This window comes from Oncorhynchus nerka, linkage group LG12, assembly GCF_034236695.1.
Source record: "Oncorhynchus nerka isolate Pitt River linkage group LG12, Oner_Uvic_2.0, whole genome shotgun sequence".
NCBI classification, from domain to species: domain Eukaryota; kingdom Metazoa; phylum Chordata; class Actinopteri; order Salmoniformes; family Salmonidae; genus Oncorhynchus; species Oncorhynchus nerka.
This window is the reverse complement of record NC_088407.1, coordinates 79,871,579-79,885,789: the sequence shown is the minus strand read 5'-3', so window position 1 is coordinate 79,885,789 and position 14,211 is coordinate 79,871,579. Positions and strand designations below refer to the sequence as shown.

The window sequence follows — 14,211 nt, the reverse complement described above, 5'->3', positions numbered from 1 at the left end:
TTGAAAACTAAATTAACACCAGATCTCATGTGATCTCTCAATGATGAAACACCATGTGGTTCTTCTGGAATTACCTTTATTTGGTGCTACTGTAGTTCTTAAGATGGGTGTTTCATGTGCTGCTCCTTGTGTGCATTGTGAAGAAATGTGATGCTTTTTTCTCTAGCTTGGATATACCTTTGCATAACTAACTTGCTCATGAGACAATGCAGGACTTCTCCTGAATTTCAGTGTCTACATGAAAGTACACAGGTCTAACCTTCCGTTGGGTTATTAACCAATCCTATTTTCCTTTCCTTTTCCAACTATATCAAAGCATCCACTTTCATATTATCCCTCACTTCTCCTCTCTCTCTATTTGTCCTCTCTCTATACCATCCAGATGCCAAGGACAGTTCGTTCAGCCGCTCGAGGAGTTCCAGTGTGACCAGTATAGAGCGGGAGTCCCGCGAAGCCATCTCCTCCTTCCACTTCAGTGAGAGTTTCCCCAGGAAGACGGACAGCAGCCCCAGCCCCAGCCTGTGGTTGGGTACTACCCAGGGCACTGTCCTGGTCCTCTCCCTCAGCCTGCCACCTACAGGGGACCAGAGGCTGCAGCAACCTGTCGGAGTCTCTTCCTGTGGTAAGTGTGATTGCTGATATGAGTTAGGTTTGCGTCCCAAATTGAACCCTATTCCCTATGTAGTGTACTACTTTTGACCAGGGCCCGTAGGGCAGCCATGGTAACCTTAATAACAATAAATGACACAGTGGAGCCCATTCAACATTTCAGGTCTCGGACAAGGTTAGCCGGTTCACCGACCCATCTCTGTGACAGCAGAAGCATTACCACCACCTTGACTGGTGGCTGAATCTGGATGGAACTGGAAGAAATAGTTTGCGGCGACATATACTCTCACACATGTTCCAAATATGTATTAGTTTCTTTGCATTAAAGCAGTGGTTCCCAAACTGTGGTTCGGGTAGCACTAGTCGTCTGCATGTTTACTGAAGGTTGTCAGCAAACCTATATATTATTAATGAGAGCGAGAGATCCAGTATAAGGCCTTATACATGTGTTTATAATGAATCAAGAGGTCTAACATGTCTCTTTCTATGTCCTCCAGGTACTCTGGTCAGACTAAAAGGAGGTATCCTGACTATGGCCTTCCTGGACTCCCTTGGGGCGGTCCTACCCCCTTCCTACGAGCCATGGTCCGATCCCAACGCTCCAGACGAGGAAAAGACGAGGAGGCGCAGGCCGGCCTCCCCACCCCCACCCAGGAGGGTCAGGACAGCCAGTACGCTGTGGTGTGCTCAGAGAAACAGGCCAAGGTGGTGGGTCTGCCCTCCCAGTCCTGCTTCTTCAAACACAACATCACAGAGAGCTCCTTCGTGCTGAGAGCTGACGTGGTGCAGATGGCCGCTGGACTCTGCCTCGCCTGCTTCTGTGCTAATGGACACATCATGACTCTGAGGTACTCTGAAAGGTCCAGTCTGTGGTACTGTAGTTACTCTGAGATACTCTGAAAGGCCCAGTCTGAAATACTACACAGTGCCTACTTCATTCATACTGTTTGTGTCTCTCTCCCCTCTCCCAGTCTACCCAGTCTCAGACCACTCCTGGATGTGAACTACCTTCCCCTGACAGACATGAGGATAGCCCGGACCTTCTGCTTCTCCAACCTGGGCCAGGCCATGTACCTCACCTCCCCCACTGAGATACAGAGGATCACATACAGCCAGGAGACCTGCGACAATCTGCAGGTGTGCGCGTGTCTCTGTGTTAGGGCTGGGCAGTATACTGTATTTTACTATATACCACTTAGTTTTTTAAACTTGAACTTCTATAACGGTATTTCAATGTATGGTTTGTTACATGTGATACGCCACGTGTAATATCTATTTTTATAGTTTACTCTGTTTGCTACTTGCTAGTCATTTTCCTCCCTCCGCCTCCGGAGTCACGAACACTTGCTGTTCACTCTGTCTGCATGGTCAGAAACAACAAGATGTTGGTGACAACGATGCAACTTTGCTTCTTAATATAAATCCAGAAGCGTTCTATAGTTACAATATTAGTTTGTATCTTACAGTAGCTGTTTGCTGACCGTGTCTTAGCAAGTTGTGGCTAAAATAAAACGTGTTAATGCTAATCGCTAGTTGGCTGGCTCGATAGCTAAACCCTCTTAGTCCCCACTCCCCCCTATCTGAGATATTTTCTGCAGCCCTCCTCCTCCACATACAACACCCGTTCTGCCAGTCACATTCTGTTAAAGGTCCCAAAAGCACACACATCCTTGGGTCGCTCGTCTTTTCAGTAGCGACTGGAACGAGCTGCGACATACACTCAAACTGGACAGTTTTATCTCAATCTCTTCATTCAAAGACTCAATCATGGACACTCAAATCAAATTTTATTTGTCACATACACATGGTTAGCAGATGTTAATGCGAGTGAAGTGAAATGCTTGTGCTTCTAGTTCCGACCATGCAGTAATATCTAACAAGTAATCTAACAATTTCACAACAACTACCTTATACACACAAGTGTAAAGGAATGAATAAGATTATGTACATATGAATATATGGATGAGCGATGGCCGAACGGCATAGGCAAGATGCAGTAGATGGTATAGAGTACAGTATATACATATGAGATGAGTAACGTCTGCTAAATGACTTAAATGTAAATGTAAAATTATATAAAGTGGCATTGTTTAAAGAGACTAGTGATACATTTATTACATCCAATAATGAATTATTAAAGTGGCTAGAGATTTGAGTCAGTATGTTGGCAGAAGCCACTCATTGTTAGTGGTGGCTGTTTTAACAGTCTGATGGCCTTGAGATAGAAGCTGTTTTTCAGTCTCTCGGTCCCCGCTTTGATGCACCTGTACAGACCTCGCCTTCTGGATGATAGCGGGGTGGACAGGCAGTGGCTCGGGTTGTTGTTGTCGTCCTTGATGATCTTTATGGCCTTCCTGTGACATCGGGTGGTGTAGGTGTCCTGAAGGGCAGGTAGTTTGCCCCCGGGGGTGATGCGTTGTGCAGACCTCACTACCCTCTGGAGAGCCTTGCGGTTGAGGGCGGTGCAGTTGCCGTACCAGTACGGTGATACAGCCCAACAGGATGTTCTCGATTGTGCATCTGTAAAAGTTTGTGAGTGTTTTTGGTGACAAGCCGATTTTCTTCAGCCTCCTGAGGTTGAAGAGGCGCTGCTGCGCCTTCTTCACCATGCTGTCTGTGTGGGTGGACTCTTACTGACAGTTGTGGCTGCTTTGCGTGATGTATTGTTGTTGCTACCTTCTTGCCCTTTGTGCTGTAGTCTGTGCCCGATAAAGTTTGTACCATGTTTTGTGCTGCTACCATGTTGTGTTGCTGTCATGTTGTGTTGCTACCATGGAGCGTTGTCATGTGTTGCTGCCTTGCTATGTTGTTGTCTTTAGGTCTCTCTTTATGTCGTGTTCCCTCTTGTTGTGATGTGTGTTTTGTGCTATATTTTATTAATTTTTATTTTGAATCCCCCGTCCTCGCAGGGATTTCATCTGTGAACATAGAGCTCATGCCAAAAAGCTCCAGTTTTGACTCATCTGTCCAAAAGACATTCCCCAGAAAGATTGTGTCTTGTCAATATGCATTTGAGTAAATTCCAGTCTGACTTTTTTATGTTTTCAAAAGTGAAGTCCTGGGTCCTCTTCCGCTCAAAAAGCGATGGATGGTGCGATCAGAAACTGACGTTACCTTCACCTTGGAGTTCAGCTTGTATCCTGCGTTCTTTTTCTACCATTCACACTCTCCTTCTGTTCAACCTGGGGTTGATTTTCCTGTTGCGGCTGCGCCCAGGGAGATTGGCTACAGTTCCATGGACCTTAAACTTCATAATAATATTTGCAACTGTTGTCACAGGAACATCGAGCTGCTTGGAGATGGTCTTGTAGCCTTTACCTTTACCATGCCTGTCTGTTATTTTCTTTCTGGTCTCCTCAGACAAATCTCTCCTTTGATTTCTCTGGTCCATGTTCAGTGTGGTGCACACAATGATACCAAACAGTTCAGTGACTACTTTTCTCCATTTAAATAGGCTGAATGACTGATTACAAGATTGGAGACATGTGATACTAATTAAATAAACTATTAGTTTGAAATATCACCATAATCCAAGTATTTATTATATTTTCTAAGGGGTACTAACAAATGTTTCCAGGCCATTTTAGAATATCTTTGTAGAATAAGCAATAATTCATCTATTTTCACAGCTTCTTTGCTTTATTCTATGACAAACCAAAGGCATGCAAGTATACATGATAAAATAGCGTTTAATGTCATCTCTTTTCAGGAAGTGTACCAACACATTTCAGCATGTCTATATTTCCATGATTCCAAGTGTTTTGATCTCAAGCCCAATCGCAATATTTGGTCAAAAAGAAATCGCAATTGAGCCTAGATGTTTGTTGTTGTTGTCCATAATCATGCTGCCCTCTGTAGCACAGTGTCGAAAGGATAACAAATGAGTGCAGAAATGGATGAAAATGCAGAAAATGATTTTGGGTTGAAGTTGAATTGAACAGTATAAAAAAACAATCCAAATAGAGAAAGACCCATTGAAACTTGTATTATTAAAAATCATAAATACAGTCAAATACAGTAATGTGTTACTGTATAAAAAAAAAATATATATATATATATATATATAAAAAAAAAAAAGGAACAAATATTGTGATATAATATCTTGGCCATATCGCCCAGCCCGTGTATGTGTGAGAGAGAGAGATATCACATTTTGTGTTTGTGGGTATGATAAATAGTGAAGTTATTTTTGACATATAGTGCTACATGTGAATCTTTAGGAGATGATGGGAGAGCTGTTTACACCGTTAGAGACACCTGAAGCTCCTAATAGAGGTTTCTTCAAGGGCCTGTTTGGGGGAGGAGCTCAGTCGCTGGATAGAGAAGATCTGTGTGAGTATCATTCCCACAATACACCTCTCCTTCAGTAGCTATAGAACCGTGTTCTGTTTAACTGTGACTGACATTCTAGAGCATTTTGAGGACACATCTGATTTATTTGGACATAGATAATGCCGTACAATATGCTTGGCATATGATTACTAATGACGCAGTGTTATTGGACACAGCGATAATGGCGTTGCAGTTATAAAGCCTGTTTTTGTGGCACATCTTGGTTTCTCTCCCTCTGTCCTCTACAGTTGGTGAGACTGCGGCGGGTAAGGCATCTCGTAGCCTGGCGCAGCACATCCCCGGGCCCCAGGGCATGGAGGGTATGAAGGGAGCAGCCTCTGGGGTGGTGGGTGACCTGGCCCGTGCCAGGATAGCCCTGGATGAGAGGGGGCAGAAACTGGGCGAGCTGGAGGACAGAACTGCAGCCATGATGGCCAGCGCTGACTCCTTCTCTAAACACGCTCATGATGTAAGGCCAATGCTCTACCAGGTCATCTGTGAGGTGCAAACCTGGGTTCAACTAGTTTTCGTTTCCCCCAAATACTTTCATTGTTTGATTGAGCCTACCTCGAGTGCATGATGGACAGGGTTTGCACTTTTGGGCTAAATCGAGCACGACTCAAGTATTTGAAAGAAAATTAATACTACCTGAACCCAGGTGTTGTCTATGAGTCGTGTACTGTCTCATCCTCTTCTCTCACTTCCTTCCCTTTCTCAGATGATGCTGAAGTACAAAGATAAGAAGTGGTACCAGCTCTGATGGCAGCGAGGGGAGACAGTGGGAAGCAGTTGTTTTGTTGCACCACTTCATTATCTACAGGAGATGCAGCTCCTCCTCCTCCTCTTCTCCTTCATCTCTCTGCAGGAGGAAGAGGTGTTGTATGACAGACTGAGAGGCTTTCTTCCTAGCAGCACAATACAACACTGCATTACCTCAGTCACCTGGTTACCGCAGACTGACTGAAGCAGACTGACTGACTGAAGCAGACTGACTGACTGAAGCAGACTGACTGACTGAAGCAGACTGACTGACTGAAGCAGGCTGACTGAGGCTGACTGACAGGCTGACTGAACTGACAGGCTGACTGACAGGCTGACTGAAGCAGAGCTGACTGAAGCTGACTGAAGCTGACTGACAGACTGAAGCTGACTGAAGCTGACTGACAGACTGAAGCTGACTGACTGACTGACTGACTAAAGCTGACTGACTGACTGAAACTGACTGACTGACAAGGACTGACTGAAACTGACACAGACAAGGACTGACTGACTGACACAGACCTACTGACTGACTGACACAGACCGACTGACTGACTGACACAGACTGACTGACACAGACCGACTGACACAGATCGACTGACTGACTGACACAGATCGACTGACTGACTGACACAGACCGACTGACTGACTGACACAGACCGACTGACTGACTGACACAGACCGACTGACACAGATCGACTGACTGACTGACACAGATCGACTGACTGACTGACACAGACCGACTGACTGACTGACACAGACCGACTGACTGACTGACACAGACCGACTGACTGACTGACACAGACCGACTGACTGACTGACACAGACCGACTGACTGACTGACACAGACAGACTGACTGACTGACTGACACAGACAGACTGACTGACTGACTGACACAGACCGACTGACTGACTGACACAGACCGACTGACTGACTGACCTGACTGACTGACACAGACCGACTGACTGACTGACTGACACAGACCGACTGACTGACTGACTGACACAGACCGACTGACTGACTGACTGACACAGACCGACTGACTGACTGACTGACACAGACCGACTGACTGACTGACTGACACAGACCGACTGACTGACTGACTGACACAGACCGACTGACTGACTGACTGACTGACACAGACTGACTGACTGACTGACTGACAGACAGACTGACTGACTGACTGACACAGACCGACTGACTGACTGACTGACACAGACCGACTGACTGACTGACTGACTGACACAGACTGACTGACTGACACAGACAGACTGACTGACTGAAACAGATTGACTGACACAGACAGGCCGACTCGGACGGACGGAGGAGGAGGAAGAGTTATTCTGGATCTTTCTTTCTATGTCATCTGAGGAGATGATGCTCATTCCCTTAGTCCCTCTCCTCTGGGTTAAGGGGACTGATCCTGTGTTTCATCAGTCATGCTCTTATCTGTTCAGCTGTTTGGTTCTCCAAGAGGTAAGATAACTATACACAATGAGTACTGTTGGAGGTTACCTGTGCAGGGGCCAGGTGAGGTGTTGTCTGCTCTTCACAGTGTCAACCAATCACAATGGACCTCTAAGGGGAGTCTCCTGTGTGTGGAGGAAAACTCCATGTAAACCAGCCAGTGGAACCATCTCTGCTCCTGAAGTCCTAATATCTATAGCAATGGTTATAATGTATCAACGATTGATTCATCCCCTCTGTGTTTTATCTCTGGTTTCTCCATTTCTTTCTTTCTTATGTTTGATTTACATCTATATTTGTCATCTTTTATTTGCTGTTTTTTGTTTTTCAAGAAATTCCATCCAAGCACTTAATTAATTAAACATGAGTTTATTGATGAGTCATATTGATGGTGTGATGAATAACTTTTTTCCATATTTTTTACTACTGCTACAGTAGGCCTGGCTATACACTTATCACTTATCATTCATATGGTCAGTTTGAACAGTAGGCCTGGCTATACACTATTATCACATATCATTCATATGGTCAGTTTGAACAGTAGGCCTGGCTATACACTTATCATTCATACGGTCAGTTTGAACAGTAGGCCTGGCTATACACTTATCACTTATCATTCATACGGTCAGTTTGAACAGTAGGCCTGGCTATACACTTATCACTTATCATTCATACGGTCAGTTTGAACAGTAGGCCTGGCTATACACTATTATCACTTATCATTCATACGGTCAGTTTGAACAGTAGGCCTGGCTAGACACTTATCACTTATCATTCATACGGTCAGTTTGAACAGTAGGCCTGGCTATACACTATTATCACTTATCATTCATACGGTCAGTTTGAACAGTAGGCCTGGCTATACACTATTATCACTTATCATTCATACGGTCAGTTTGAACAGTAGGCCTGGCTATACACTTATCACATATCATTCATACGGTCAGTTTGAACAGTAGGCCTGGCTATACACGTATCACTTATCATTCATACGGTCAGTTTGAACAGTAGGCCTGGCTAGACACTTATCACTTATCATTCATACGGTCAGTTTGAACAGTAGGCCTGGCTATACACTATTATCACTTATCATTCATACGGTCAGTTTGAACAGTAGGCCTGGCTAGACACTTATCATTCATACGGTCAGTTTGAACGGTAGGCCTGGCTATACACTATTATCACTTATCATTCATACGGTCAGTTTGAACAGTAGGCCTGGCTATACACTTATCACTTATCATTCATACGGTCAGTTTGAACAGTAGCCCTGGCTATACACTATTATCACACATCATTCATATGGTCAGTTTGAACAGTAGGCCTGGCTAGACACTTATCACTTATCATTCATACGGTCAGTTTGAACAGTAGGCCTGGCTATACACTTATCACTTATCATTCATACGGTCAGTTTGAACAGTAGGCCTTGCTATACACTATTATCACTTATCATTCATACGGTCAGTTTGAACAGTAGGCCTTGCTATACACTATTATCACATATCATTCATACGGTCAGTTTGAACAGTAGGCCTGGCTATACACTATTATCACTTATCATTCATACGGTCAGTTTGAACAGTAGGCCTGGCTAGACACTTATCACTTATAATTCATATGGTCAGTTTGAACAGTAGGCCTGGCTAGACACTATTATCACTTATCATTCATACGGTCAGTTTGAACAGTAGGCCTGGCTAGACACTTATCACTTATAATTCATATGGTCAGTTTGAACAGTAGGCCTGGCTAGACACTATTATCACTTATAATTCATATGGTCAGTTTGAACAGTAGGCCTGGCTAGACACTATTATCACTTATCATTCATACGGTCAGTTTGAACAGTAGGCCTGGCTAGACACTTATCACTTATAATTCATATGGTCAGTTTGAACAGTAGGCCTGGCTAGACACTATTATCACTTATAATTCATATGGTCAGTTTGAACAGTAGGCCTGGCTAGACACTTATCACTTATAATTCATATGGTCAGTTTGAACAGTAGGCCTGGCTAGACACTATTATCACTTATAATTCATATGGTCAGTTTGAACAGTAGGCCTGGCTAGACACTATTATCACTTATCATTCATACGGTCAGTTTGAACAGTAGGCCTGGCTAGACACTTATCACTTATAATTCATATGGTCAGTTTGAACAGTAGGCCTGGCTAGACACTTATCACTTATAATTCATATGGTCAGTTTGAACAGTAGGCCTGGCTAGACACTTATCACTTATAATTCATATGGTCAGTTTGAACAGTAGGCCTGGCTAGACACTATTATCACTTATCATTCATATGGTCAGTTTGCACATCATATTTGTTTTGAAGCAAGAAGTCAAATAGAACACAGTTCCCTTGTTTGTTTACTGAAAGTTCTTCCTTTTTTTGTTGTATTGTTTATCATGGAATTTCAGTTGTGTCTTGTCAGTGTATACATTACGGGCTCTTACTACAGTATCCACTAAACTGAACCCACTTGACAGGGATGTGCAGGAAATGTTTAGCCAAAAATAAGTCTACAAACATGGATATAATCAAAACCTGAAGGGTTGTTAGTATGTTGGAAACACTGTGCAGCTTAAATATAGTTCTCTCTTACGAGGTTATAGAGTGATGGTCATAGATGACGTCAGGGCCAGTTTTCTATTTTGTTCTCAGCTCCGATTGGCTGAGACATAGTGTTGAGGTTAATCTTCTGGGTTATGATTGGCTCAGAGATAGAGTTGAGAGTTATGTACAACAGACTAAGGTGAAGATACCCCTGGACACTCATATTGGTTCAGTTTTGCATTGTCCTCACTAATGGTTAAGGTTAGGATTGGGGGAGGGGATTATAGCTGATCCGAGATCTGTACCTAGGGGAAACCTTTACCTCCACCTACCGAACAATGTGGTAATATTGCGTTACAGGTTAGGTTACTCTCTTAGTCTTCTCACAATCCTTCCATAGTGAATCTAATACAATTTTCTCATGGCTTATTCATTTAAAATCATGTTGAATGTTTAGAGAAGAAAGCATGTCTCTTATAGCACAAGCAAACATATAAAGCTGTCTTTGTATTTGTAGTGTCAGCAGAAGAAGTGACCAAGTGCCATGTAATGTTCAGTAAAACATGAATTGGTAATTATTTTCTGAATCAACCACTATCTTAACAGACAACTCTCTTCTGCCTTTGCTTATCATGATGCATATATGCTAACCTCTACCTATTTATGTGTGTATCTGTGTTTGTCAACATCCATATATTCAGGAATATGTGTATGGGCACATGTATTTATATTTGCAGCCATAGATGCAGTATATTTCAAAAGATGTGTAGAGATGTTTTTATTTTCTTCCTTAATGGTGTTTTTCAGTGCGACTATTTGATTTAATGTTGTTTTTTTCGACGTGCAAGGAGATGCTGCCATTTGTGTTGAGGTAGAGTCATTTATCTTTTGTTCTTTTTTTCCCAAATAATTTTTCATTTGGTAACTGAAGGTTATGTTTTCACTCCAGGTGGCTGCCAACAGCTGTATATAAACAAGTAGTGGGACAAGACAACTGGAGGCAAATCTGATAGTGCTGGTTTTGGCAAAGTGACGCAGGATGTATCCCAAATTACACCTTATTCAAAAGTAGTGCACTACATACTCTAGGGAATAAGGTGCCATTTGGGATCCTTCATTTTAAACTGTCGTCTTGATTGACCAATCTCCGACCATCTGTCTGGATATGATGATAACTACACAACTCTATAGGCCTGATCATACAGTGTGAGAAATGACCGTCTGTCTGGATGTGATGATAACTACATAACTCTATAGGCCTGATCATACAGTGTGAGAAATGACCGTCTGTCTGGATGTGATGATAACTACATAACTCTATTGGCCTGATCATACAGTCTGAGAAATGACCGTCTGTCTGGATGTGATGATAACTACATAACTCTATAGGCCTGATCATACAGTGTGAGAAATGACCGTCTGTCTGGATGTGATGATAACTACATAACTCTATAGGCCTGATCATACAGTGTGAGAAATTACCGTCTGTCTGGATGTGATGATAACTACATAACTCCATAGGCCTGATCATGCAGTGTGAGAAATGACCGTCTGTCTGGATGTGATGATAACTACATAACTCTATAGGCCTGATCATACAGTCTGAGAAATGACCGTCTGTCTGGATGTGATGATAACTACATAACTCTATAGGCCTGATCATACAGTGTGAGAAATTACCGTCTGTCTGGATGTGATGATAACTACATAACTCCATAGGCCTGATCATGCAGTGTGAGAAATGACCACCTGTCTGGATGTGATGATAACTACATAACTCCATAGGCCTGATCATGCAGTGTGAGAAATGACCACCTGTCTGGATGTGATGATAACTACATAACTCTATAGGCCTGATCATACAGTCTGAGAAATGGTGGAAAAGCTTCTCCATGCTTGTCACTGCTTTATCCAGAAGACCTAGGACAAATGGATTTTCAGTTGAGCGGATTTGACCTTACTCATACTACTGACTTGTTAGCTGTTTTTGCACTATTTTTCCTTCCTTGAATCACTTTTGTCAGTTTAAGTTTGTTGTTTATATTTTTTCCTTTTTCTTGTTTATTTCTCTGAAGTACAAAAACATGTTGGACATGTTAACTGTGTGATACGCCAGTAATATACTGACTGGCTTCATTTTCAGATTTGGTTTTCATTGCCCATTAATGATATTCTATTTATATATTACAGAAGAAAGTATATAATTTTCATTTAAATATATTGCAAATAAATACTTTTAATGTATAATTTAAGAAGAATAGAATTGTGCATTTTAAGATGTCTCCAAAACAATGCTTGTACATAATGCCCATTATACAAACATGAAAATAAACATTTCTGGTGGTATATTTAATGTGTGCATCTCAGATTCAGCTATATATATATATCGCATTTTTGGAGATTGTCTGTTGAATGAGCTCCCGGTATATTTGAATTCACTAGAAGCCATTCAGTCAGGTTGCAACATATACCCCATAATGACAAAGCAAAAACAGGTTTGTAGACATTTTTGCAAATGTATTAAAAGTAAAAAACTGATACCTTATTTACATTAGTATTTAGACCCTTTGCTATGAGACTCAATTGAGCTCCGGTGCATCCTGTTTCCATTGATCATCCTTGAGATGTTTCTACAAAGTTATTGTGGAGTCCACCTGCGGTAAATTCCATTGATTGGACATGATTTGGAAAGGCACACACCTGTCTATATAAGGTCCCACAGTTGAGATTGCATGTCAGAGCAAAAACCAAGCCATGAGGTTGAAGGAACCGTCCGTAGAGCTCCGAGACAGGATTGTGTCGAGGCACAGATCTGGGGAAGGGTACCAAAACATTTCTGCATCATTGAAGTTCCCCAAGAACACCGTGGCCTCCATCATTCTTAACTGGAAATGGAAGTTTGGAACCACCAAGACTCTTCCTAGAGCTGACCGCCTGGCCAAACAGCAATTTGGGGAGAAGGGCCTTGGTCAGGGGGGTTGTTGTCTGTAATAAAACTCATTCTGATTGACAGGACCTGGCTCCCAAGTGGGTGAGCATTTGGCCTCCCAGACCCACCCATGGCTGCACCCCTGCTCAGTCATGTCAAATCCATAGATTAGGGCCTAATGAATGTATTTCAATTGACTGATTTTCAATTGACGGATTTCCTTCTATGAACTGTAACTCACTAAAATCTTTGGAATTGATGCATCTTGCATTTTAAATTTTCTGTTCCGTTTTTTTTTATATATATATATATATATATATACACTGCTCAAAAAAATAAAGGGAACACTAAAATAACATCCTAGATATGAATGAATGAAATATTCTTAAATACTTTTTCCTTTACATAGTTGAATGTGCTGACAACAAAATCACACAAAAATGATCAATGGAAATCAAATTGATCAACCCATGGAGGTCTGGATTTGGAGTCACACTCAAAATTAAAGTGGAAAACCACACTACAGGCTGAGCCAACTTTGATGTAATGTCCTTAAAACAAGTCAAAATGAGGCTCAGTAGTGTGTGTGGCCTCCATGTGCCTGTATGACCTCCCTGCAACGCCTGGGCATGCTCCTGGTGAGGTGGTGGATGGTCTCCTGAGGGATCTCCTCCCAGACCTGGACTAAAGCATCCGCCAACTCCTGGACAGTCTGTGGTGCAACGTGGTGTTGGTGGATGGAGCGAGACATGATGTCCCAGATGTGCTCAATTGGATTCAGGTCTGGGGAACGGGCGGGCCAGTCCATAGCATCAATGCCTTCCTCTTGCAGGAACTGCTGACACACTCCAGCCACATGAGGTCTAGCATTATCTTGCATTAGGAGGAACCCAGGGCCAACCGCACCAGCATATGGTCTCACAAGGGGTCTGAGGATCTCATCTCGGTACCTAATGGCAGTCAGGCTACCTCTGGCGAGCACATGGAGGGCTGTGCGGCCCCCCAAAGAAATGCCACCCCACACCATGACTGACCCACCGCCAAACCGGTCATGCTAGAGGATGTTGCAGGCAGCAGAACGTTCTCCACGGCGTCTCCAGACTCTATCACGTCTGTCACATGTGCTCAGTGTGAACCTGCTTTCATCTGTGAAGAGCACAGGGCGCCAGTGGCGAATTTGCCAATCTTGGTGTTCTCTGGCAAATGCCAAACGTCCTGCACGGTGTTGGGCTGTAAGCACAACCCCCACCTGTGGACGGCGGGCCCTCATACCCCCCTCATGGAGTCTGTTTCTGACCGTTTGAGCAGACATGCACATTTGTGGCCTGCTGGAGGTCATTTTGCAGGGCTCTTGCAGTGCTCCTCCTGCTCCTCCTTGCACAGGCCTCCTCCACGTCTCCTGATGTACTGGCCTGTCTCCTGGTAGCGCCTCCATGCTTTGGACACTACGCTGACAGACACAGCAAACCTTCTTGCCACAGCTCGCATTGATGTGCCATCGTGGATGAGCTGCACTACCTGAGCCACTTGTGTGGGTTGTAGACTCCGT

At 43.3% G+C, this 14,211-nt stretch overlaps 1 pseudogene; it reads left to right on the top strand.

Annotated features, from left to right (window-relative positions):
• Positions 1-6,180, top strand: part of LOC115121645 (syntaxin-binding protein 5-like) — a 47,166-nt pseudogene extending 40,986 nt beyond the window's left edge.
• Positions 6,181-14,211: the final 8,031 nt, after the last annotated feature.